Source organism: Triturus cristatus, chromosome 7, assembly GCF_964204655.1.
Source record: "Triturus cristatus chromosome 7, aTriCri1.1, whole genome shotgun sequence".
Taxonomy (NCBI): Eukaryota; Metazoa; Chordata; class Amphibia; order Caudata; family Salamandridae; genus Triturus; species Triturus cristatus.
The window spans coordinates 1,682,404,213-1,682,430,840 of NC_140590.1; the positions used below are offsets into that span (position 1 = coordinate 1,682,404,213).

Here is a 26,628-nt window from a genome sequence, read left to right on the forward strand (position 1 = left end):
GGGTTATTGACCTCATATCTAAAACTTTAAAGCACAATTTAACGTTCTAAAGTGCAATTTGCTGTTGGCTAAAAAGCCAGGACCAGCCGAAGATGTCACACATGACATGCAGCCACATGGCTGAAACATTTCATTGTTTTTAGAGGCATTCAAACGCAAATGATTATAGTAAACCAAATTAAATCATATAGTTCCAACAGATAACATCCCCAGATGAAATACAATTAGTTTGTTTTTTTATTTTAAATATGTGGCATTTCAAGACAGAGAAAAAGAAAATCATAATTACAAATACTCATTACCTTATATACAGGAACATTCAAGAAAATGCAACAAGCAGAAATAAAGAAAGATAAAACAACATCTTGCTAAAACAGTGAAACTAAGTTTTCCCAGCTTCCTTACAATCAGTAATTGAAATTCTTAGAAAATGGCATGTCTTACAATTAGCCAAATTTATCGTTTTCTGTATCATTTAACATTTTGTAAATTAATTCCTTGAGTGACCTATTGTAAGTAGAGTAGGAGCTTTCCAGTTTTTGGTGATATTTAATCTCCATATAACAACAGTAATAAATACGACAACATTGCTGTGATAAGCTCGGTCTATGAGCCCCAGCTTAGTGGAGCATACTTCTGCTTGATACGAATAACAAAAAAAAGGGATTTCTTACAGCAGTTTGAGAAATTGTATAATACATATTGCATAATTTGCACTCTAAACGACCCCTTATAATATATTACCATATGCATGATAATTTTACAAGAAGTGTGAACCATCCTGTGAACTTCATTACATGGAATGTTAACATCACATATGGAACCCACAAAATATCGCACAGATCTGATTGAGGAGAATATTTCAAATTTTGTGGAACTGAAGAAAAACAGAATGACAAATTAGCCCTTATACTTGACTAATCACAAACACCGGGTAACCCAGATTGATGTGCTACCCGATCTTTTGACGTAACACGCTGGAGGCCATTTTCAGCCCGGTTCGATGTTGAAGATGAGAGCGGAATCAGAAAAGCCGTCTTTTTATAAACACACTACAATCAAATATACCAGAGCGGTACCGTGTGTTTATTTATATTGTCGTGGATGGTGATTAAGGAAGGCATCAGTAACTTTCTAATATACCATTGGTCCATATTGGAATATAAAAATTTTATTACTTACAACCATAGACACAGATCCTTTATTTGAAGAATCCGCGACTCTATTATTCTTGAAACATGTTCACAAATTAGATCGACAAAATCCGAGGTGCAGTTTTTCATTGTATGTACTGTCCCCACTATAAATGTCCTAAATAATTGTGTGGCTACTCCTGAAGAAGGCATTGTGAACGCCGAAACGCGCGTCGAAAATTCAAAGATATTGCCACTTTTTAACCTTTTTTAATTTGCTCTATATATATGTTATTTATGAATTTAAATATGATTCTCTATATGAATTTTTTTTATGAATTATTAAAAAGTAAACAATTGTTTGTACAATTTTTCTCTTTCTTCTTTGTTTTTCACTATATTATATTGTTGTTCATATTGCTTATTATATTCTGATTGCCTAGGAGTTATTTTCGTTATACAGTGCTACCCGTCTTTGCTACTCGTCTGCCAAGCACATCAGGGGTAGCAAGCACTATATTAATATCCAAAGTACTGGATTAATTTATTTTTTAGAAATAATTGATTAGTCCAGATAGGGATATAGCGATTAAATGGAGGAATTCATACTATTTGCTCCATGGGATAAGACTTCCACTTTAAAGTGCCTAGGTTCTTCATTTACTCACTTTTGCTTGGCTACACCATTTAGCCCATTTACCCTATAGGTAGCTATGGATTTAAGTGGAATGGATACTACAAGGTCATATTGTTCACTTTACAGGCAAAACACAGTTCGGTTTCTCACCGTGGGCTGTAAAACACCCATAAGGTAATCCGTGTCAGCAACGCAGTCCCAGTCCCCTTCCATGTGTTACTTCATCGTGCATTCCTCACAGGTATTCGCTTTTTCCAGATGCTGTGTCTGTGTGTTTTTCATGCAACATTTGACTCTTGCATAGCGCATACTGTGAACCGAGTCACCTATAGTTTGGGTGAGTCCAGGGTGTAGACACGTATTAACCCCAGGCCGCGATTGAGAGCTCTGGAGCTGAATTTAAAGGCAGTGCAAGTTTTTCCAGTTGTCAGTGCAGCATAATGTTTTCCAGAGTACATGCTCATCCAGTCCTTGGGCTCTCTGAACGGTGCACAAATGGATGGTCACATATGGGGCAAGTCTACTTACTATTTTATGTGAAAGTGTGCAAAGGGAGTACACGGCTGTGAAATATTCATAGCACCAAAGTAAAAGAATATGCTTCGTTTGCAGTTGAGGAGCGAGGCAGCGTGTGCTTGTGAGAGAGAAGGTGTGTCTGTGAGAGGGAAGGTGTGTCTGTGAGAGAGAAGGTGTGTCTGTGAGAGAGAAGGTGTGTCTGTGAGAGAGATGGTGTGTCTGTGAGAGAGATGGTGTGTCTGTGAGGGAGATGGTGTGTCTGTGAGGGAGATGGTGTGTCTGTGAGGGAGATGGTGTGTCTGTGAGAGAAAAGGTGCGGTGAAAGGGGATGTGACCTAAGGAAGTACACGTAGAAAGACTGGGTGCGGAGTTAGAGATGCAGTGGAAGCAGACGAGGCATGATGTATACAGATGGAGGGTTTCAGAAAGTTGTGGGGGAAGACATTAGCGATTAATGGAGTGTGAGAATGCAGAGGGTCGTAGCTGCAATTCGCGAGGCAGGGCCAGTGGCACCAGTGGCACGAGGAGCCCATTGAACCGTGTAAATTGCTGTACTACACTACCCCAACTGCAGTCACAGGGGCATTTTCCGTGCTAGTAGAATGGCCTCATGGCATCCTTGCTATGCTGCTACTGAGAGGATATTGGCAATGGTGTGACGCGAAGTTTAGGAGCGATTGAGACACTGAAGACAGCTACCCCTTCCATAGACCTTAATATTATTTAATGTTTGCACATGTGTGAATTCCTACACTGCTCCAGCAAAACACGCAATAGCTAATCTGCCACCCACCTTTTTTAAATGTACCCCATTCCACACCCAATTATTCCCCACACCCTTTATCCCCCCTCCCTCCTACTTGCGCCTCTGCTGCCCATCTCTCGCTTTGGCACCTCGGGTGTGGGAGGGGGCAGTGGACCGTAAATTATTTTAAAAGCTGCACCTTCCAATTATAAGGGTGTGTAGGTCTATCCGTGTAGAACGTGACCTAGGTTGGATATGAGGTGATTCTTATTATTACACTGGTTGATCTCGCCTACCCAGATACACGAACCTTGCAGGTTGGCGTGTTGCCGTAATATCGCTAAAAGCATGAGCTCTGAAATGTCTCGTAGAAGCTGCAGCTCCCTCCCACCCCCTCACATTGCCGAAGCTATAGATAGATGAGTCATTGTGAAGGACACTCATTCGTGCCTCTTTCTTCCGCCGCCATGGCTCCTGGTGACGTCGCAGCCCTCGAAGGCACCCCACGTCAGCCCCTTGGTAATCCATCGGTATATTGATTTTCGTAGCGCAATCCTCTCCCAGTTTTACAATCTGAAAACGAAAACATTTGGATCAGAAATGAAAAAACCCATGCCACCCACCAATGTAAGATGTGGAATTTAATGAGGAAAAAGAGGGTGTAGGAACAAATAACAAAAGTTGGAAAATGTTCATTTATGTAAAAATAGCTCACAAAAAAAGAAAATGGTAATTTCTGCCTCACTTCCCTCTACTCAGCACAAGAAACATTCAGTTAAGGATCCGTATTCCCCTGGTCTCATTCCTTCCGAGGAGCACGACATGTACCTGTGCAACCAGCACATCAGCTAAGTGAACCGTTTTATCGAGATTTGGATTTGCAATCTTCAATTCTCAAACTAAATTCAGAAGAAGCCACATTAACAAACGGAATTCGAAGACGTGACATGCAAGTTGCATCAAATTTTTAATTCTGAAATTAAGACTATAATTTGTTAGTAGGTGCAATAGGATTTTATTTTAAACCAAAGAACCATGTTACTAATATTGTAATGTGTATTTTACAGGTCACAACGATTTCTGTGTACGTTGAAATAATAAGTTATTCTCATGTAGCTCTTCGTACCTTGCTTCTGTTGATTGTAAGCACTGTAAATAACAGCTGTTGCTATTACCCAAATTATTGTACTCGAATAACCGACCTCAGGAGGATGGAAGGCTGAGCCTGCTTTGTCCGGATGTAAACTCATGGCCTCCAGACCATTCCATTTGCCTTGGGCGAGCGTTTACCTTACTGAGACATAAGTTGCCCGCCCTATATTATTGAGTTCCAAGCTGTGACCTGAAGGTTATACAGAGACCCCTGCAGTTTGTAAATTAAGTCTCATAGCTTATATTAACGTGCAGCTCCAAACATAAAAAAAACAGGAAACCAGCAAAAAGCTGGGACGCAGAAACGGCCCCACTCTACTTGAAGAATTTAGTTTTGAAATACTGCGTAATAGCCGGTGAACACTGCCTAATCAATGCAACTCATTTGCTTAGGCACACCAGACAAAATTGAGCGCATTGCCTTATTATAGAGCAATACAATCACAGAGGTACTGTAATAACCCATCAAACATGCGCTCTTCCACACACTCATGCCTGGAACCTATCTGTCTGGCGTAAGAAGATTATAAGTGCTGGACAAAAGGGGGCCTTGGATAAAAGTATAAATTATAAGATTTTATAGACAACCGTCTGTGCAGTGTCAGCTTCCGCATATAATTTGCAAAGCCTTCTTCAGGATAATTCATGTAACTGTTGATTCACAAGTGTTTCACCACACGAGTGGTGAACATTTCGAAATACAATGATTTTCATAACAGTTCCGTTAGATGGCCAAACAGTTACCATAGACAATCAAGAGTTCCAGGGAACCTCTTGTCAGAAACAATAATTTTCACACTGTCTTGCAAAATATATTCCACATCTCACCTTCCTAAATACCACAGGAGACATCTGGCGGCCAGCCAAATAATTTTCCAGAATTCCGCTAGGAAAATCTCCATGCTAAATACAAACTTGCAGTTATGACAGGGTAAAGATGGTGTTCTTGATTTGTTAATTCGAAGTCTTGGAGCAACAACTCTAGGTGACTCCCATAAAGCTCCTCAAAGGTCCTCCATGCTTTCATCTGGCTGCCACTATCCAAGTACAACCATCTTCTCTCCTTCGAGCTTCAGTGCTGACTCACATGGTGTGCAAACTTTGACCTGCATTCTACAGACAATTCTCTGCAGAGTATTGTTTAACCCTTTGAGCTATAAGACTGATTTTAAATCTATGACCCGTGGGTTAAACGTGCACACAAGTCTGCAGCAGGCACATTCTTCTTTCTTGCATCCAAAACTTCCAACTCATTTAAAAACGTTGGGGTTTTCTTTGACCCAGTATTGAAATTGCTTTTGCAAACTAAAGTAGTCACTAGAATGTTTTTTTTCAGCTTCCATCGGTGATGCCCTTACTCTGCTGTCCAATGTCCCACCATACCCACCGCCACCCTTGCAGAAGTTGGAACAAGGTCACAGTAGAGCAGCTCACCACTTCCCTCAGCATAAACCCACCCACCACCGACATCCACGGATGCCAACATCTCAGCATGCAACCTCTACCAAAAGATCGCCAGCTGTGCTTACACTCTGGCCCCCTCAAGAAATCCACAGGCAAGCAAGACTCCAAGAAAGCCAGGTGGTACTCTCCCATCCTTCATGAATCCGGGCGCACTTGTGGACAGCTCGAGAAGAGACGGAGGAGCAGCAAGACCCTAGAAGACCACTCACCCTTCAAAACTGCTGTCACCGCACACCACCACCTTATCAGAACAACCAAGAAAGCCGCCCTCCAAGAAAGGATCAACGCCAATGCACGCAGCAGCAAAAAACCATTCACAGTAGTCAAAGAGTTTGCCAAGATCAAGGAGATCTATGACAGCTTTGACACTCAGGACCCTCCCACCCCACCCACAGACAATGCAGCCAACAACCCCGGGCCCCAGGAGACCCTGCTCAGCTAGACTTCCCTCACCGCTGATTACACCTTCAAGATCATGAGAAGTATCCACTCCGGAGAACCCTCGGACCCATGCCCGCACCACATCTTCAACAGTGCCGGTGCCTCTATCGCTGTGAACTCTGCCACACCATTAACTGCTCCATCAACTCTGCCACCTTCTCGGAGGACTGAAAACATACAGACATCAACCCCCTGCTGAAGTAACCCTCTGCTGACCCGACGGACCTCAAGAACGTTAGAGCCATCTCTCCACTCCCCTTCCCAGCAAACGGCATTGAGAAAGCCGTCGGTGCCCAACTCTTCGAGTTCATCGCGGCTAACCTCATCCTGGACCCCTCCTAATCCAGGTTCTAAAGCAACCACAGCACGAGATCGCCCTCCTCGCCGCAACAGACGACGTCCGCACCCTTCTCAGAGGCAAAATGCTGCCCTCATCCTCCTAGACTTCTTGGCCGCCTTCGATACTGTCTCCCACCACACCCTATTCACAAGACACCGCAACGCCGGCATCCGCAACAAAGCCCTGGAATGGATCCACTCCTTCCCCACTGGCAGAACGCAGAAAGTCAGACTACCACCTTTCCACTCTGAATCACCCAGAGATTAGTTGCAGAGTGCCCCAGGGCTCCTCCCTGAGCCCCACTCTCTTCAACATCTATCTGGCCCTGCTCACAGCCATCGTCAGGAACCACAAACTCAACATCATCTCCTACGCCGACGACACCCAGCTGATCCTCTCTCTCACAAATGAACCCACAGTCGTCAGGATCAACATCCAGAATGGGATGAAGACCGTCGCCACCTGGCTGCGTCAATTTCAAATCCGAGAAGACCGAAGTCCTCATCCGCGCCTCCACACCCTCTGCCTGGGACGTCTCCTGGTGGCCCGCAGCACTTGTAACCCGCCCCTCACCCACAGACCACACAGAAGACCACAGCATCATCCTGGACTCCTCGGTCACCATGAACCGCCAGATCAATGCTGTCTCATCATCCTGCTTCCACACGCTACGCCTACTCCTCAAGACTTCAAGAGGATCCCCACCAAGTCCAGAAAGACGGTTACCCACAGGCTCATCAGCAGCAGACTAGACTACGGCAATGCACTCTACACCAGCATCACCCAGAAACTCCTTAAAAATCTTCAGAACATTCAGAACGCCTCCGCAATACTCATCCTCCACATTCCCTGCCGCAGCCACATCGCCGGTCACCTGAGACCTCCACTGACTCCCAGTCATTAAAAGGATCACCTTCAAGCTCCTCCTCTGCAACTACAAAGCCCTACACGACGAAGGACCCTCATACCTTAACCACTGCGTTGCATTCCACGTACCCACTAGAAATCTCCGCTCTCCCGGGCCACCATCCCATGCATATGCAAGACCACGGATGGACGAAGATCCTTTTCGCTAAAAAGACCTGGAACACACTTCCACTTCACCTCAGGCAGTCACCGTCACTACCTCAATTCAGGAAGGATCTCAAGACTTGACACTTCGACTGAACCGCAGGGCCCTCGACGGATCTGCTACAACCCCCCCCCCAGCGTCTTGAGACCCTTACGAGTGAGTAGTTGCGCTCTACAAGAATCTGATTGATTGATTGATTGATTTGGATGTTCATCGTCTTGTGTGAGGTGATGGAGAACAGTTGGTTAGACTACACTAACTTTCCATGGGTGGGTCTTTTTCTGTGCCTCCTTCATAGGCTTCAAACTATAGAATGGGATGTTTGGCTGCTATTTAAGTGTAGAAGAAGGACCATGTGTTACCTGTTAGAACTGCTGCATTTGGCTGCCATAGTTAAATGTAAGGTGTTGAGGCAGGAATGCCTCCTGATTTGGTATAAAGGCAAGTACCTCTGGTCTAAGTGACCAACTGCATGTGAACCTGGCATCCCATCTTTAATTTTGGCCCTGATGTCATGCTTAACTAGCGTGAGTGCGGAGGACTTGGCCTGTCCCTGACTATGCATGCTTTAGGGCGTACCCAGTGACCTTGAGTGCACCGAACGTGCCCTCATAGTTGACAGTGAACTAGTGTCCGTGGTACATAAAGTGGTGGTGGCACTGTACAATGTATTGTGAATATTTAGTGTGACCACACCTTTTTATCTGTGTCAGTGAGAGAATGTGGCATACTACCCCTGCCCCCGTTTAATGTTACGCGATTATGTAAAACCCAGAAACTTGCACTGACATCCTGTTTGCATATCTAGGGCATGTACAGGGAGTCTGTGACATAGGTGCTGGTAGGACTCTGCATGTGTGAGCCTGAGTACTGAAGCCCCTGGGATCCATTGTCGATGCCCCTGATTGTAGCATCGCATAAGATGAAGGATAGGGATAACGTCCCCTGACCGTGGAAGTGTATTGCTGGCATTTCTGTGGCTGGAGATGCAGACAATGAAGTGAGAATGATGGGACAGGGCTAACCCTTGAAATCTGTGAAGACTTTGTTTGCCAGGGGTTATTAATTAGGTCTTCCAGAGCTTTGCCATTTGATAGACGATATGGTTAGGTTCTGCAGCTGCTGCTGTTTAAGGTGGAGGGGATTTTCGGCTGTGCCTGCCCTTTTGAACAGGTCTGAACCTTGAGACAGAGGATCCACATTTCCTGTCTGGAAAATGTGTACAGAAGTCGGATCCAAACCATCCCACTTTGCTCTAGTCCCAGGTTCTTTTTGAACAAGGGTGCATGCCAAAGTACTCAAAGAGCTGCTGTGTAACCAGGCCTGGTGACTGACTGGCTGTCGCACAGCGCTAGGACTGTGGACTCTGTTGATTCCTGTTGAGACTACCAGGCCCAGAAACACCGCGGGCAGCATCATCACCTGTTGGCCCTCCCATTTCCCGGCGGCGGATCTAAAAGCGCCTCGCGCCTCCCGCTTCGCGGAACGCGCAGCGCTAGGACTGTGGACTCTGTTGATTCCTGTTGAGACTACCAGGCCCAGAAACACCGCGGGCAGCATCATCACCTGTTGGCCCTCCCATTTCCCGGCGGCGGATCTAAAAGCGCCTCGCGCCTCCCGCTTCGCGGGACGCGCCGGGCTAAGCCCGGGCAAAGGGCGGGCCGTCTAAGGCCGGTAAAGGCTGGGCTGGGCCCCCCTTCTGTCACCCGTGATCCTGTCACCCCAAGTAAGTGACCCCATAAAATTACGTGTTTGCTCCCACATCCGGTTTTGTCCCAGACTCTTTGTTCAAGCCTGTTATCTCTTGCCTGCAATGGATAAAACCCCTTTGGTAAAAAAAGTCCAGCAATGGAACTTTGGATCACTTCGTTATTAGGACAATCCCGGATCCAGATTGGGAGGACTCTCTTGCAGCGCGGCGTGCTGACAGACGCCGCTCAATTGAGCATATCAATAACATGCGTACGTCTCCTCAACCAAGCACGTCAGTCCATGATGGTTCCCTCGCAATTCCAACAGCTTATGAACGTTCTAGCAGCGAAAGCACTCCATTGCTTTTACGGGACAAATCCAATCTGATAGCCTCTATTACTGATCATATTGTTGATTCCATTAACGAGTTAAGTGTAATTATTTCTACCTCTCCCTGTGACCTTGTTTCACCTGCTAAGTCCAGGGCGTCTACCTCGTCACCTGTGGTAGCGTTACCCCAAAAAAAGAAACATTCTCGGAAACTTAACCCTGATCCCCCCCAAGGTCCCCCGCCAACAAAAAGAAGGAGAAAGTTAGGAGGTAGAACCTCTAAGGGTAAATCGGGTAGGCATACTCAAATTCCAAAGCAAAATCCCGATCCTGTTAACATTCCAGCGTTAACTACCCCGCAATTGCACACGCCATCTCCCCTGTCTATTCCTCAATCCATTCCATCCAAGGATACCCCCACTATTAATATAACTAGGTCTATCGAGCAAATAGTGCGATCCTTTATTCTCCCAGTAATAGAGAGATTGAACACCATTACTCTCCAATTAGGGTCCTTAGGAGAGCTAGTCAGGGAGAACTCAGTAGCAAAGAAGACTTACCCTAACAGTGCTCCATCATCTCTCCCCCCGGTAACGGTAATACCGATCCCCCCACCTGTCATCTCGGAAAAAGGGTTATTACCTTCTTTGATATCTGTTCCATCAAAGCTCCCTCCTGCCCCGGTGGAAAAAAGTTGTGTTACAAATAAGAATCGACCTCGCCCTCCTCAAAAGGGTGAGGTAAAAAACTTCAATACCTCTATCTCAAAATCGTCCCAGTTAAACACGTCATGTTCATTACGCCCATTTTCTGAATCCAGGGTAAATACACAGGTGGGTGGGAATTTTGCAAATCTAAATCCGGCCCCTGTCCCAGGTAACCATCCAAAACCTGAGGTAAGGCGAGAGCATAGCACTAGGTTAGTTGACCTCCCCCCGGAAGTGGCTCCATATGTAGTCATTCTGACAGGTGTCCCGCCCTTAGAGGAAGGTAAGACGGAAGATTTTTACCAACTAAAAAACAAAGTCCTCTTCTGGCTTAGCCAAAATCGGCCGCTTCCCCCGTATCTGAATGGCGCAATCATTCATGTCAGGCGTTTGCCCTGGCTGGGCTGTAGATCGAAAAACCTATTCGGTGACATTATTATTGTTAATTTTTCAGATCGAAGAACTGTAAGATATATTCTAGATGAATTTCAGGAAATTGGGTCAGGGGGCATCATGACACGCGATCTGCTATTCTTTTACCCAAGATCTGCTGTAGAATCCATACCTAATCTGGGACTTCTAACTAGTTACCCTAACGAGCGTTCTAGGTATAGCCGTAATAATGGTTTGTTTAACATCAATTCCTTTAACGGCTTCAATCCATTTTACGGCCTTAAACCTTTTTTAGCTCCCTATAGGTTTGACTATCCATCAGGCCTGGACATAAATGACTGACTGGCTCAATCTACGCAGTCCCCAGTCTGTCCGTCCCGTTCACTTCCTGAAAATGAAAACCAAGTACTTCAGCTCCCTTCTGTCAGTAGGCCTATGGAGGTCCATCAATCCACACCCCAGGGTACAATGGATATCCAATTAGACCTAGGTTCCCCAAAGGTTATGACAAAACCCTCTGGTGGCGTTACTTTATCTGTGTTGGGTTCGGTTAACTCTGCCCTCTCCCCTAAAACCAATTTTCCAGTTGACGATCTTCCTTCTGGAGGGGGTCCAGTTAACACCGACCTTTCTCTCAAATTTATTTTCTGGAACATTGCAGGCTTACGTTCTAAGGCAGACAATCCATCTTGGCTCTCCGTCATTAGGGAGCATAACATTGTTAGCCTGCAGGAAACTTGGTTGACAGCACCTATTCACCTGCAAGGATACAAAACCTTTTAATTCATTTGCCCAACCATCTACATGTGGGCGAGCGAAAGGTGGCCTGGTAATTTATTTCTCGAATGAACTTCTAACCACAGATATCAAAGTCATTAATAGCAATCCCTATTCCCAGATCCTTTTGATAACACTCAACAAAACACAGTTGTTCTATATAGTTAACTTTTATAATAATTTGACCCCAAAGGACATACTTCCAGTCCTGGAAAATATCTATCGACTCTTATTAGAAGAGCGTCTTAACCATTCTAATTTCAGTATTTCCATAGTCTGGGGTGGAGATTTTAATCTTAACCTCTGTAAGGGAGGTGATTCAAACATCTGTGGTATTGTGGATGACTTAGTTTATAATGTAACGCATTTCCCTCATACTAAACTAGGGAATTATCTGACCGAGATAATATTCAATTTAGATCTCGGATTTACTAACTATCTTGCTTCCCCCCCAGTTCCTTTCACTCCTACATTCAATGGCAGGGGACTAACTAGTCTGATTGACTATGTTCTGGTTTCACAAGCTTCCAAAGACCAGCTACGTAGCGTTCGAACTGGGATCGATCCTAGCAGCGACCACTTTCCTAACATTCTCGCTATCGCTATCCCGGATATGTTAGTACCACCCAGTAAGCAAACTCTCTTAATACAAGACACTTTAAGGGTAAATAAGCTGAACGGGTATGCAATCAAATGGAGTAAAGTTGATGCCGAAAAGACTACTTCAGCAGTCTTGAGTCGCATACTCCCGCATATCGAAACGTGCTTAAATTTGCAGTCCCTCCCCGGTCAGGTACTGGATAGTTTCTCTCTTATTACATCTGAAATTAAGAGAGAGTTGTTCCGTAAAACGACGGGCACAAATCAAACAAAAAAGGGTTGGTTTAATCCTGCAACAAGGCGCTCACATCAATTACTGAAGAAAGCTCTGACTAATACCGTTAGGGATAGCGAGGAAGTGAAAAGATTAAGAAAATGTTATAAGCAAGCACAAAAATCCTGCAAGGTTGATATCAAGAAGGAACTATGGGCCAAGCTGCATCAGAGTAGCTCTCTTAAGGATTCGGCCACTTTCTGGAAAATAGTAAGAACTCCCTTTTTGACTGACCAACAAGAGACCCCAAGGATCGAGGTAGCAGTGGGTGAGGCAGCATGGGTTGATCATTTCTCAAGGATCTTTGGTCTTTCGGATGACTCTATGCCAGAACCCCTCTCAGATAGCGTAGGGACGCGGTTTACCCAAAACTACAGTAGGTCTCCTCCCCCCCCCCTAATTCTAACCTCCATTTTGGCCACGATGAGGTACTTATGGCGTTGCAGGCCTCCAAATGTGGCAAAGCCCCTGGTCCTGATGGGGTTCCTGTGGACCTATTCAAAAACAACTTAGAATTATGGTCCCCAATTCTCACTAGGGTCTTCAAAGCAGCCACTAAAATCGGCCCACCAGAGTCCTGGACAACCTCCATTCTTCTTCCTATTTTTAAGAAGGGCGACCGTAATAGTCCTGCCTGTTACCGACCCATTTCCCTCTTGGATTCTACCGGCAAGGTGATGGGTCGGCTACTCCTTAAAAGACTCCAGGATTGGGCTGAAAGCAACCAAGTGGTTTCCGACCTCCAGTATGGCTTTCGAGAGGGACTTGGGACGGTGGAGCAGGCACTAAACCTTTCCCTACTGATAGGTAAATACGTTGGGGCTAAAAAGGGGAGGTTGCATTTAGCATACGTAGACTTATCGGCGGCCTTCGATTGCGTTTCCCACAGTAAGCTATGAAAACTCCTTCTGGCCATGGGGATAGATCCTCTTCTGGTGAACTTTATTCGGAATCTCTATTCAGGGGCCTCAGCGAAAGTACGGTACGGTCTGGGGGGGGGAAGTCACAGCACCATTTCCAGTACTTAAGGGTGTCAGACAGGGATGCGTACTGGCCCCCTTTCTTTTCAATTTATATACAAATGGCTTAGAAGCTGCGATGTTGGCAGGAAGCCAGGACCTACCAATGATTGGTCACCGTTTGATACCCGCGTTGCTTTACGCGGATGACGCGGTGATCATGGCCAGGACCCCACGCCAACTCCAACTTCTCCTCTATAGATATTGTGACTTCATGGCAGCCCTTGACTTAAAAGTAAACATAAAGAAAACGTTTGCCATGCATCTGGGGAAACGCCTTAGACATTCTGGCAGTATCCAGATAAATAATACCATCCTGGAGACCGCAACTGCATACCCCTATTTAGGTATTCTGATAGACAATACCTCTAGTTGGGGTCCCACCCTCCAGGCCAGAAAGTTGGGGCTCCTCAGGACTACAACAGCTTTGGTCACATTTGCGCAAAAACTAGGCCAGCGCCCTTCCCGGGAGTTGATCCAGATTTATAGGGCCAAGTGCCGTCCAGTGGCAACGTATGGGGCCGGGGTTTGGGGTTACGTTGACACGGAACCTATCCAAAAAACCGAAAATGCTTTCTTGCGGTACTTTTTGGCCGCTCCCAAAAGTTCACCAATTTACGGTTGCCACATGGAGTTGGGGGAGGATTATATTTCGGATCTTATTGCAATCCAACCAATTCTTTTATGGCATCGTCTTTGGGTTACTCCAGAATGCAAACTGACTCGGCAGCTTATTTCTGACTGTCTCACCTTAGAAGGTTGGAAAAATATTTTGTGGCTGCTGTATGTTCATAAATTTCTGAGAGATGTAAACCTGGAATCTTTTTACATACTCCCTGAGTCTTCAGCGGACATTTCACGCAAAAATTTGAAAACCGCGTGCTTATCTCATTTACGTGAGCTTCGCCTAACATCAGAGATCTCAAAGCCCACAAATCTCCATCTTGCCGCTGTACAAGTCTCATCTGGAATCCAGCCATATTTACTAACCAGTGCTAACCATTATGAAAAATATCTCTTAACACGATTCCGGTTTAACACTTTCCATCGGTTGATTACCTTCCCGAAGACAAAAGATTGGTCCAGAAAATTAATTCCTTGTCCCTGTGATGGGCAATCTGAACAATCGTTATTGCACGTAGTCCTTTTTTGCAGCTATTATGATTTTCCACGTCATAAGTGGATTTTACCTTTACTAAAACTCATAGGCTTACGCCAGTGTCGCCCGGCCCTTCTTGCATTACAACGTTTGGACACTGAGCATAGCATCTTTTTAATAGCCAGTTTTTTAAAAGCTTGTGTTAAATATCGTGCAAACTATGACCTTTCTTAAATCGCTAGATTGTAACTGTGACCTAGATTGAAAGTAATTATGTGTTATATACGTGTTGTATTTACAATCAATGCATATTAACCCTTCCATGATCTACTTGAACTCTTTAAATTTTAAAACTTTGTTTTTAATTCTTGTATACTTTTATGGTTACAAATTTTGTATCCGAATAAAGTTTTAATTGATTGACTGGCTGTCTCCTAAAAATGAGGGGCTACCACCTGGAGGAGCCGAGGGTCTGCCTGAAGAGCCTTGAAGCCTGCCTTCTGACAGAGTGAAGAAATGTGCTAGGCCCGGCAGGAGGAGAGACTGTCCAGGGGGAGAGTCCCATTGGTGTTCTCTGTGAGGGAAACTCCAGAGAAAGATAACAGTGGGGAATGTACCAGGGTAAGCCCTGTGCTGCAATAGGGTCTTCCTGACCTATCTGCAGTATGTGGAGTGAGCTGTGTTGAGTTTACGCCAGAAGTGTATCGCCTTGGGAGCTGTTTGTGGGTTTATTCATTTGGTGCTGCCACAGGTGTCAAAGAGTAATGAGAGAGGCAGATCTGCTAAGTTTCTGCCACTGCCTAAGGGATCACAGTCAAAAAATTCCACCTGGAGGTCCCCCTCTCCGAGTGCCTGCCTATAGCCTTTTACTAGAGCTGCCGCTTCTGAGCAGGGCGCTGCTATTAGGACCCCCATATTGGTCAGTCTTTTGACGACATCCAGTAATACCATCACCACGGTCTTGCATCGAAGAATGCAAGCTGCAAAGGAGGGACAATGTAGTTGCATCCGCTGCACAGCCAGACTTTTGAGAGCACTCTTACAGGTAAAATGCTGACTTAGCTTGCCAGGGTATGTGAGACACGAACTTGTGCAGGGCTATTCACTGCGCACACTAGAGATTATTATTTCAGTGATAACATTTTTTTTTTATAAATTGTTGAACTAAGCTGCCTATTAAATCCAGCGATAGCATTTGCGCACCATATCCTAATCCAGTCTAGAACAATAGCGGGGAAGGATGTTTGTAGCTGGAATTGGGGTCCTTGCGTGAAAAGAGGACGATTACAGGGAAGAGAAGGGGTTGCAACTCCTCACGATAGAATGCAGAATTCTGCACGCATTTATTCGTATTTAGTGAACTCTACGCTATTGAGTAGTGCAGTGAGATTAAAAGTATTTTCTTTCCCATAAAGAGCAGCACTGATCTGGATAACTCCTAAATGTGTCTGTGGGTTGATTGTTGAGTTCTGCGTTCTTAACCTCCTACTTCTCTGAGACCCCTATGACTGCTCGCCCTCGCTACCCTGAAACCCAAGTGCTGCAATGGTTGTACTCAGAACAGTTTGCAGAGCCATAGTAGGCCAGGCCCAATGACACGAGTAGCAAACTACCTCCAACATCACGGGTGGGGCCAGTAGCTTGTATGTCCTATATCCCCCATCTGATGGGGTGGGTGGGTCTGACTTAAGGTCTTGTATTCTCCTTCACAGACCTCTCCAGTAGAATCTTCCCATCTTTCTCTCACAGAAGGGCGTCCTAAATCAGCCCACAGGCACTTTTCGATCCTCAGCACACCTTCTGTCTATTCCTAGAGGGAAGCGTGACCATCCAGGAGGCCAGTTGATGTGTTTAGTGTCCCCGGCTTGAATTTTTTATTTTGTCAGGAATTTGCACCTCGAAACCTACCATCTCATATTAAGATAAACTCCTCGTTTGTTAGTTCTCCTGTTTGCTTCGGGCTGGCAGGAGCTGATCAGGGATAAGAGACACTTGGGTCCATAGTGAGCACTATATAAATGTTCTCACTTATTCAAGTTGCTCTTTTCAGTGACTTGGGCAGTTCTACCCCCAGACCCGAGCACTGAGGGATGCTTAAATGCCTCGTCTTATGGCAACCCCAAAGGTCACCTTGGCGGGGCATTCCTTAGAATGTTGAAGAGAAGGGACAGTGAATGACATGTCCATCACCAGCCTTGAGGCTAAATGCCAAAGGAGCAGAACTGCCACCGCCCTTCCCCCATCCAATCCCAGCATTTGTTCTTTCTTGTTTGCAGGGCAGCCCTCCCTCCACGCCTCGCCGCGCTCATCATCAGCAAGGTCACCACTCTCTGTTTTACTCCCTCCCCCTGGTGGCATCAAAATCAATATTCTGTGCGCCGAGCGGGAGCAAGTCCAGAGACACTGCAGTGCACAGAGCGTGGAAGGTCCACACATGGCGACAAGTAACGAGTGTAGTCATCCTCCCCTCCCACCTTCCCTGTGCACTAATGTATTCGAGTATTTTTAAGAATCATACCCTGCGTGTAGGCTAGCCACCTCAAACCAGTCTTTCTTCCTCTTTCAGCTACTTCTCAGACACCATTTTGTTCCCATAGTTACACCCATGTCTCTCCATCCTGTCTCACGGTCCTCATTTCCCGGTGTTCTCTCTCGTCTCTCCCTGACCCAGTTTCCATCGGATTTCTGATGTTATGGCTCTTGTCTTCCTACTTTGTCCCATCCAGAGTGGTCGAGTTTCCTGGACTACAAAAAAAAAACAGGACTGGGTAAGTTACTCACACATGAACCTATGAAATATGATGCTATTTAATTAACCCCACCTCTGCATTCTACATGTCTCCTTTTTTTCTACTTATACCTTATTGTCGCCCCGTCCGTGTCTCCTACTGCTTGATCCAAATTTTCTGTCTCAAGATTACCAGAGAGCTCTATGTGGACAGGAAACCATTATATACAGTACTGTGCGTAACCTGAACGAATCTAATTAATCAAGCTCATTGTTCCAATCATAGTAGTTCCCAAGTGGACCAATGCCATGTGATGTGTTTAATCAGGTCTAACTCTTTTAGCAAACAGACGGGTGCATTGTGGGACTTGTAGTTTCGTTCCTAAGATTGTTACAAACAAACAAACCCCTGATAAACGGTAGTCCGAACAATTGCAACAAGTTGTCGGCTAAAAATAATAGATGTTTCAAAGTGTCACACGTGACATGAGACCACTTCGCAGCTATGATTGGATCATATCTACTAAGCGACCCCTTGTCACAAGTGACACTCTCAGTTAAAACCGGCTTTTAGACAACGGGGCTGTTAGTTTGGCAAAAAGCTAGCTCAAGCTAGCTCAGGCTATAGTGTCATACCGTACAATTGAAATCTACCAAGCCTCCAACTGCTCAACGAAAACCCAGGACTGGAAGCATGCTGTTCCCACCAACGTTTCTCCAAATCATCTGTTCTTGGTGGCAGTTGGCGTCTTCACGGCCTTCGTGGTCCTAAACTAGCACCCTAATCAACATTTCCGCAGACATCACGTGCCATCGGATGAGCGGAAATGCATTACATAACGCAACTATGAAGATGCTTTCTGTTCTGCGGTGCAATCATGTTGCACTTGCAAGGTATGCCTGGAACTAGCTGACACGCTCATTCCCCGATCTTGCAATCCTACCATGGTTCAATGAAATCTGTGTTGCGCAGCCCCATACCCGCCGCCCTCCATACATCCTCGGTGTTTTTCGTTCTCTTCTACTATAAACAACACGGGAACGAGCCAAGGCCGCAGCTGTCGCAGCAGAGGGCACTGGCGCCGCTACCCATCAACCACTGCGGCGAGCCTTTTTATGTGTTCAATGGAGCGTCTAGTCATTGAGGCCTATAAGACGCAGGGAGGGGAGGGGCACGCAATGTGACGTGACTCGAAAATACGTGCCTGACCTGTTCGGTCTGCCGAACTGTGTGACGTACCAGATGACACAGGAGTTTCCCCCACAGTCCCCGGAGGCACCGAAGAGAGTGGGAGCAGGCTGACCTCTCAGCTTCTAGCCGACGGTGAGACGCAAAATAAGAAAACAAGGATTAGCAAAGGCAATAGGTCTCGCCTTTGAACCAACCCGCTGGCTTTGCCAATGTTTTGGGTGATGGTGTGCAGCATGGCTAATGTGGAACCCCCCCCCCCCCCAGAAAAATACAAGGTGCAATGTTGCTTTGTCTTTTTGTAGGTGCAATGATGCAGTGTCTTTGTCTTTTTGTAGGTGCGCACACGGAGCATGTGCTCGTCTACAAAGTGACGCAGGCACTTTTATTTTTTTCTTTTTGTTTAATGAAGTGAGTTGCAATGGTAAGATAATAAAAAAAAAACACAAAAGCATTTTTTAATAGTAGGTAAGGGTATGCAGCATGGAGGATTGGCGGCTGAAGCAACGGATTGTGTGGGTGGGGAGAAGGAGGACAACATTGAGTGCAGGGGAGGGTTGTATGATGGAACAACACATTCATTTACCACGTATTCCTTTTCATCCAGCACACTACCAATCATGACCCACTATCACAAACCCCAGTATCACGCATGCCGTCACAATGCACATTCATAGGGGCACATTGTAAATGCCATTACTGCACATACAGTCACCATGCATACCCCTACAATGCAAATATTTTCAGCAAATTTCTTGACTCACCAGTGCAACACTAATACATTTCACTTAAATCGACTGACTTGCACATCACTGTGGCGCAGATAGCGCGTCCTGGCAAAGATAGGAGTCTGATGCACACAAAAGTTACAGCTGAACCAGAGGTGTGCACGTCATAGCTACAGCAGGAGTGCGCTATGGTATTCAACGCTGTGAACACTAGCACTGTATTTCTAGCGTGCCATAAGGCGAGCGCATCACTGCAATAGTCGGGGCATGCAACAAATTAGCTTCCTACTAAATAAACGCTAGCCGCAACTCCTCCCCAAAATGGCTTTTGCAGGATGGTGGTCTAGCTCACGCTCCTATAATGTGACGTAGCTGTCCAGTCGATAAGGGAGCTTATGAGATGTCTTGAGAGAAGGAGCTCGTAGAGCTCTCAAGCTCACCCTCGTGCTTAAGTCTTTGCAAGTAATAAGTAAAACAAGCACTGGCATAGCCAATAGGTCTCGCCTTTGGGACCGTATAAGTGTTTAGACATGCAACAGTTGATGTTGTTGCACCAAGGATATTGTACTTCATAACTAAATACTTATAAGGTTCCAAAGGCAAGACCTATTGGCTATGCCAATGCTTGTTTTAACATATTCATGCCGTCCCAGTGCAATGACTCCGGGCCTCATTGAAGACTTGGGAATCAAAGGGCTCGCAAGGGCAGCATCACCTCCTCAAAGGAATCCTTTTATATGGAAATTGGGTCAGTGGGCAGATGGAAAACAGCAGGAGAGAGGGCCAAAAGGAGCTGGGGAGAAGGAGCCTACGAGGAGGGGAGCATGTCCGGGTCCCCGCATCTGCAATGAACACGATGCTTGGGGTGTCTTTTTAGGAGCTCGTGAGTAGACATGGGAGAAAAATACATGCAAGCCCACTCATTAATGCATGCAGATATGCAAACCTTTCTGGCCTTCACCAAGAGCAGAGTTCTGCCAGGTCGTTTGGCTGGCAGTCAGTCAAGAAAATGTTTCCAACTCTGCCGATGTGACTCTTTCTAGAGGCAGACCCAACTAACAAGCTGCCTCTCCAGTCCGGCTGAAACAGTGATAATAAGTCTCTTCCCAGGTGCGATTAACACCCAGAGCATTGGCCGGCTTAGGGCAGGGAACAGATGCAACAAACGCCGGGCATGGACTGCGTGTCCCTCCCAGCCTCCCACGGGGGAGGGGGCGGTGGAGGGCGCGTTACTGATGCTGCTCATGGGAACATGAAACACTTGTTCTGTGTGGCGGATTCCCATGTGCTAGGTGTGAAAGGACCAATCAAGTGTCACCTCTGCCCTCTCTCATCACCTCCGGTCCCCAGGGTGTGAGAAGCAGCAGATTATCTCCTCATTAGGATCTAAGGATCCCAGACCTGCCCCGACTCTCGGTGAGGCTTATCGGGGGACAGCTTTTCCAGGGGCGGGGATTGGTCAGGAGGAATGCGACAGGCAGACGGATGAAAGGACAAAGGAAGCTCACATGGGTGCAGGACAGATGTAGATCGCAAGGCCCCAGGCCCTACAGGTGTCAGATTTGGGGGATACTTGCGCAAAGTCTTATATTTAAGAGGTCAGGAACGAGAAAGTACATTTAAGTTTGAGGTAGGGGGTACATAATTAAGAGGGCATTATAGAATATTGTCACTACGAAGAGGCTTTTATGTCATATAGAAATACCATTACGAAAAAACAAACAAAACAAGCAGGAAGTGGGATAAGGGAGGGGGGTAGGGTAGTCACGCGCACTACGGGGAGAGAGGCACACAGGCTGGCAAATGGTGTGCACTTTCGCGGCCGCTTTGATGTTCTCAGTGGCCGCGTGGCTCACTGAGAACATCAAAGCGGCCGCGAAAGCGATCACGCGGACAAATGGTGCGTGTGCCCGGCACACAAGCACTGTAGCTGGAGGCCTGAAAAGCCACTAGTTTGCACTTCTAAAACCCGGCTTACTAAAACTCTCTCCAGAGCAGCGCTAAAGCGCTGGCTCAGGCGAGACCTAAAAAACAAGCATTGAAAATGCTGTAGGTCTCGCCCTCGTTTAAGTTAAAGCAATTCTGTTTGTAATTGCGTTGCTTTTTAGCTTTGCTTTTATTAGTGTTTTTCAAACTTTCATGTACATAACATGCAAACGTATGTATATGTATACATACATTTATATTTGTATTTATATAGATATGCATATGTGTGTGTGTGTGTGTGTGTGTGTGTGTGTGTGTGTGTGTGGGTATGTGTATATATATATATATTATCTACTGGCGGTCGCCAGTAGATAGTTATAGTTACAACCTAGTTTCCATAGGAAATCTCAAAATTCTATTTTGAATAACTTTGGCGCCGGTTGACGAATCCTCGCAAAATTTTCAAAACTAATGGGGCGCTCCGTTCAGCTCCTACCCTGAAAGTCTCGGAGTGATTCGTCAAGCGGGCGCCGAGAAAAAGGGGGGGTCCCAAAACGCGTTTTCCCCATGCATTTTTCCATAGGACCTTTAGTCGCAGCTACAGCCCGAACGGCTGAACAGAATTACGTGGAATTTGGCAGAGAGGTAGCCATAAGGTCAAGGAAGTGCCTTTTGCAGGTCTGGTGTAAATCTGTTCAGTATTTCCTGAGAAAAAAGCATTTAAAAGCATATCAATATCTATACGCGCGCACCGTGCGCGCACTGTGCGCGAGCGCAATTCTGATTGGTTGTTAGATGTCGGTAAACATTCGAATCGGTCGAAACCAGGAAGTGTCGGCGGCCATTTTGTCTCTCGCAGTCTGAGGGGGTGAAAAACAAAGGTGGAGAACGTGAAAAGGGGGCAGAGTGGACAGTTCCTGACCCCCTAGCCTTGGTCAGGGGGTCACAGAAGGACCCCCCAAGGGAGAAAAAAACAATTTTTTTTTTATTAAAAATCACGAGGTGCGCGCACTGCGATCCGTGGGCTCTCGGTGCGCGAAGCACATCGAGAGCCCACAGAGCGCGCACGGTGCGCGAGTCGGACCATGCACGCACGGTGCGCGCACGGTGTAAAACCTGAAAAAGAAAAAGATTAATGGAAGAAGACATGGGTAAATAAGTGTCTAAATACAGTGATGTAATATCTGACGTCATCAGCAGAGGATTGAGGTCGCGTGAGTTATAGTTGCCTGCAGTAACTATAACGGAGGAATTTCATTGGTTTTTTACGAGGGAAATGTCCAGCTAACTATAACATGTGTGAAACCTATGGTTTTTTAAGTGAATATATATATATACATATATGTGCATATATATATGTGCGCGGGTAGAGAGAGTAGTAGAGTGTGAGTAGTAGAGAGTTAGTAGAGTAGTAGAGAGTGAGTTGAGTAGCATGGAGTGAGTAGCATGGAGTGAGTAGTATGGAATGAGTAGTAGAGAGTAGTAGAGTAGTAGAGAGTGAGTAGTAGAGAGTTAGTAGAGAGTGAGTAGTAGAGTATAGCAGAGTGAGTAGTAGAGAATAGCAGAGTGAGTAGTAGAGAGTAGTAGAGTAATAGTAGTAGAGAGTGAGTTGAGTAGTAGAGAGTAGTACAGAGTGAGCAGTATGGAGTGAGTAGTAGAGAATGAGTAGTAGAGTGAGTAGAGAGTAGTAGAGAGTGAGTAGTAGAAAGTAATAGAGTGAGTAGAGAGTAGAAGATAGTGAGTAGTAAAGCGTGAATAGTAGAAAGTGAGTAGATAGTAGTAGAGAGTGAGTAGTAGAGAGTAGTAGAGAATGAGTAGGGAGTAGTAGAGAGTGAGTAGTAGAGAGTGAGTAGTATTCCAATGCCAAGTTACACGGTGCGCGTTGCAACAAAATAAATACAAATTCATCAAACTACGACAAGCTCCGTACAGGAAACAGCATTCCCATTGCTACAACATCAAAATGCGGCAAGCTGCGTACTTCCAAACTCTTCAAACCCCGGCAAGCTGTGTACTTTCAAAGTCCTCAAACCCCGGCAAGCCGCGTACTGAAAGCAGCCTTTTTAACAACAAAAACACACAAAAATGCGCACCAAGTTACACGGCTCGCGTTTCAACAAAATAAATACAAACTCAGTGTAAGCGGCATTTTTAAGAAACGTGCCAGTTAAGAATAAATAAATAACCATTTTCGTTACTAGGAGCTGCGTACTTCCAAACTCTTCAAACCCCGGCAAGCTGCGTACTTTCAAAGTCCTCAAACCCTGGCAAGCTGCGCACTGAAAGCAGCCTTTTTAACAACAAAAACACACAAAAATGCGTACCAAGTTACACGGCGCGCGTTTCAACAAAATAAGTACAAACTCAGTGTAAGCGGCATTTTTAAGAAACGTGCAGGTTAAGAATAAATAAATAACTATTTTCGTTGCTAGGACACCTTCCACGCCGTACAGGAAACAGCATTTTCGTTGCTAGGACACCAAAATGCAAAATGGCGTCGGGCTGTCCACAGTCACTACGGACACGCGCATGCTGTTTGCTATGGACAAATGACAAGAGCAGCCATGTTTGTCCATGCAGACCCGTGCGTGCAAGCCCTCGGCAAAATCGATTCCAAAAGGTAGTCGCAATAGCAAGATTTTGCGAGGCGAGACCTAATGATGAAATAAAAAATATTTTACCACAACTGATCTGTGCCGCCTGCTCCCCTGGTACCTAAGTAGGCAATTAGGACTGAAATCCGAAAGCAGTTAAGACAGCAAGGACGTCTTGGTTCTGGTCCTGTGTGGACATGCAACATCCTCCTCCTGCGTTTAGAATCCTAAAATGTTCGCCGTAGCACAGGAGACTGTGGTAAGTCAAAACCTTTACACAGCTCTTTAAGTGGGGTGAATAAACTGGGGGGTCTCTCGAAGGGGTGTGGCCGATGTAATTAAGGGCATAGCTTAAAAACGCCTAAGCTAAAAATTTGTGCTCAGCAGAGTGTGCCGCCCGACTGGTGTTTTGCTGTTTCTGTCATTGCATTCAGATATATAATACAAGTAACATTATACCTACAATTATCCAGGACTATTGGCTTTGTCAATGGTTGTTAGTTGCATAAGATAAATAAGCAACAACTATTACTTTGTTGTATTTAGTTATTGAAAATGCTTCAGTTCTGAAATGATGAGGCTGTGAAAGTACTAAAACAAGTCTCTTCGAAGTTACATCAAATGCAGTAACGGATGGTACTGCTGCAGAGCTAAAAAAAAAATGTGCACCCCGGGGGTGAGGGCAAAAATGGAGAGCCCGATAGCGACCCGTCTCAGCACGTGCTTTTTTGAACTGCCGGTGCTGAGCATCAGCGAGACGTGGGCTACTTTTAAGCTCTGCCTTTACCACGCATGTGCTGTTGTAAAGGAGCACATGCCTTTATCATTCATGTCTTTAGAACAAACTATGCTGTAAAGGCATATTCGTGGTAAAGGCATGCGCGCTCAAGGCCTGCGTGGTAAAATCATATGCGTAGTAAATGCTTTGTGGTTACTGTCACACGTGGTTATGACTTGTTGTAATGGCTGTTTCCCGTGGGGGAGAAGTACATGGTTGAGAAATCAACGGGAGAGAAGAGCTAGAGTGCGAATACAATATGGAGGGGAGTGGGGAGAAGCACACGGACGAGAGAGAGAGAGAGAGAGCAACACTGACTGTGGCAGAGTGTGAGAGAAGTATACCAGAGAGACATTTGGAAAACACATATCCTCATGGAGTACTTAAAAAAAAAAAAAAAGAAAAAAGTAGGAAGGTAAAGGACACAAATAATAAGGCAATGCTCCAGGGAAGAGACCAACCCAGTAAGAGGAAGGAAAGACCACACACGCTTACATATAAAAACTGACTAATGAGTGACAATAAAACCGACTAATGATTAGCAGTGAGCTGCGTCTTAGCCCACCCCACGGTAAGCTGGCAATATGTCTTTTGGAAGCTCACATCTTTCTCTGTCTGATTGGCAAGACATAAGGAAATAACGCCCAAGTGTTTGTCTAACCTTTCAAAAGTAAATAGCATGGTCTGCCTGTTCCAAGATGGCCAGCAGTGACGTACAACTTGGAGACTTTAGTTGCACTTACTACTTCCATTTAGGTGTCTGCTCAGTATTGCCCATTTACTTACTGGCAATCATTATTAGGGCTCCCGGTTTTATTGTATTTATTTTTTTGACATATCCATCTGTATTTATCCATATTTAATTTTTCTATATTAATATTTATTTTGTGCTAGTGTAAAAAATACAACTTCAATATGTATATTTCTATGTTTATTTAACCGACAAATGTTTACTCATGTTTGAATTAACCCTGGGTGTAGTTCGTGAAGTAGCGCTACGCGTAGCTACGCAACGTGCACTTCGCACTACGCGAGCTACGCGTAGCACTTCGCAGTACCCTGTTTGCACTGTGCAAGATGTCGTTTTCAATGATTGCACTGTGCGAACAAGCATCCGGCACTGTGCAATCATTGAAAACAGCATCTTGCACAGTGCGAGCTGTAGTTTTCTGCCGCTCGAGTAGATTTTTACTCGAGCGGCAGCTTTCTCAACGCAGACTGGTAGTTTCTCATTGCGAGCGGTCGCGAGCATACGCGACCACTCGCAATGAGAAACCTGACCTCCCCGCGTTGAGAATCTCGCCGGGAGGTTTATTTTCCACGCTCGCGATCGCCAACTTGATGTTGCTGATCGCGAACGAGGAAAAAGTCTCGTCGGGATGTCATTTTGCTTGCTCGCGGTCGCCAACTTGACGTTGAGGACCGCGAGCAAGCAAAAAATGACCGCTGCTCTACGCAACACTACGCGTGTTCGCACTGTGCTACGTGCAATACGCGTAGTGCGAAGTAGCGCAAACTTCGCAAACTACGCGAGCGTAGCGTAGTGCTTTGCCCAGGCTTAGTTTGAATATCCAATGAGTTTTAGCCATTTACAGTGCAATACAGTGATCTGAGATCATCTATATTATAGAACGGTTTAAACAGCTGTGCCGCTCCACTTATTTAAGCTTCATTACCAAATATTGTTTTCTTTTTTTAACTCTTCTACCTGTTAGTCTGCACAACTATTTGACTAGCATGCATGATTGGCATTAATGACAATCCTTCAGAAGTAAACCTATTTTCTGTATTTTTCCATATATATTTAAAAAAAACACATTTTTATTAGCATTTTCCGGTAATTGGTACATATTACTGCATACTGAGATAGATAAGTACTGCATTTTATTACGATTAGTCTTATACAAATTGATTACATCTACATGCTCTTCAGCACAATTTCCCCCCCACAATCATAGTAACGTTGGTATGTGAATTGGTGAAACCAGCACAGCACCCCCCGGTCTGTATAATTAGTCGCTGACATTGGACACCGACTCAACTACAGGCGGATCACAAATGTTGCCCCTGAAGGCATTCCACTTTCCCCACACCCGTGTCCATTTCTTGGGGCACCCCCTATGCATATATACCACTTTCTCCGCTATCATTACGCCATCCATGTCACAGCACCACTGACGGTATGTGGGAATTAGTCTCGCTCCCCAGTGTTGGGCTATGTTCCATTTTGCTATCATCATACCTAACGTCGCCCAACTTAGGGCCATTTGATTGAGGTCTGTCGGCTCCCAGAT

General features: G+C 45.5%; 1 protein-coding gene and 1 long non-coding RNA gene across 4 annotated transcripts in view; one reads left to right on the forward strand and one right to left on the reverse strand.

The window, feature by feature from the left end:
• The window catches only part of LOC146812710 (zinc finger MYM-type protein 1-like), a 42,497-nt gene that overhangs the window by 2,279 nt on the left and 13,590 nt on the right, over positions 1–26,628 (forward strand). The window contains exon 1 of one of the 3 annotated variants that reach the window (XM_085619819.1): positions 16,991–17,159. The exons of 1 other annotated variant lie outside the window; for it this stretch is intronic. The gene's annotated coding sequence lies outside the window, so the exon portion shown is untranslated. Of the gene's footprint in view, positions 1–16,990; positions 17,160–18,307; positions 18,444–26,628 lie in introns of those variants that run through there. One more of the 3 variants, XM_085619818.1, reaches the window with a different exon arrangement.
• On the reverse strand, positions 1,527–17,931 carry LOC146812711 (uncharacterized). Its single transcript, XR_014966890.1, has 3 exons — positions 17,756–17,931; positions 16,910–17,136; positions 1,527–3,604 (listed from the first exon to the last, which is right to left on the reverse strand). It is a non-coding gene; the product is annotated as an uncharacterized LOC146812711 (long non-coding RNA).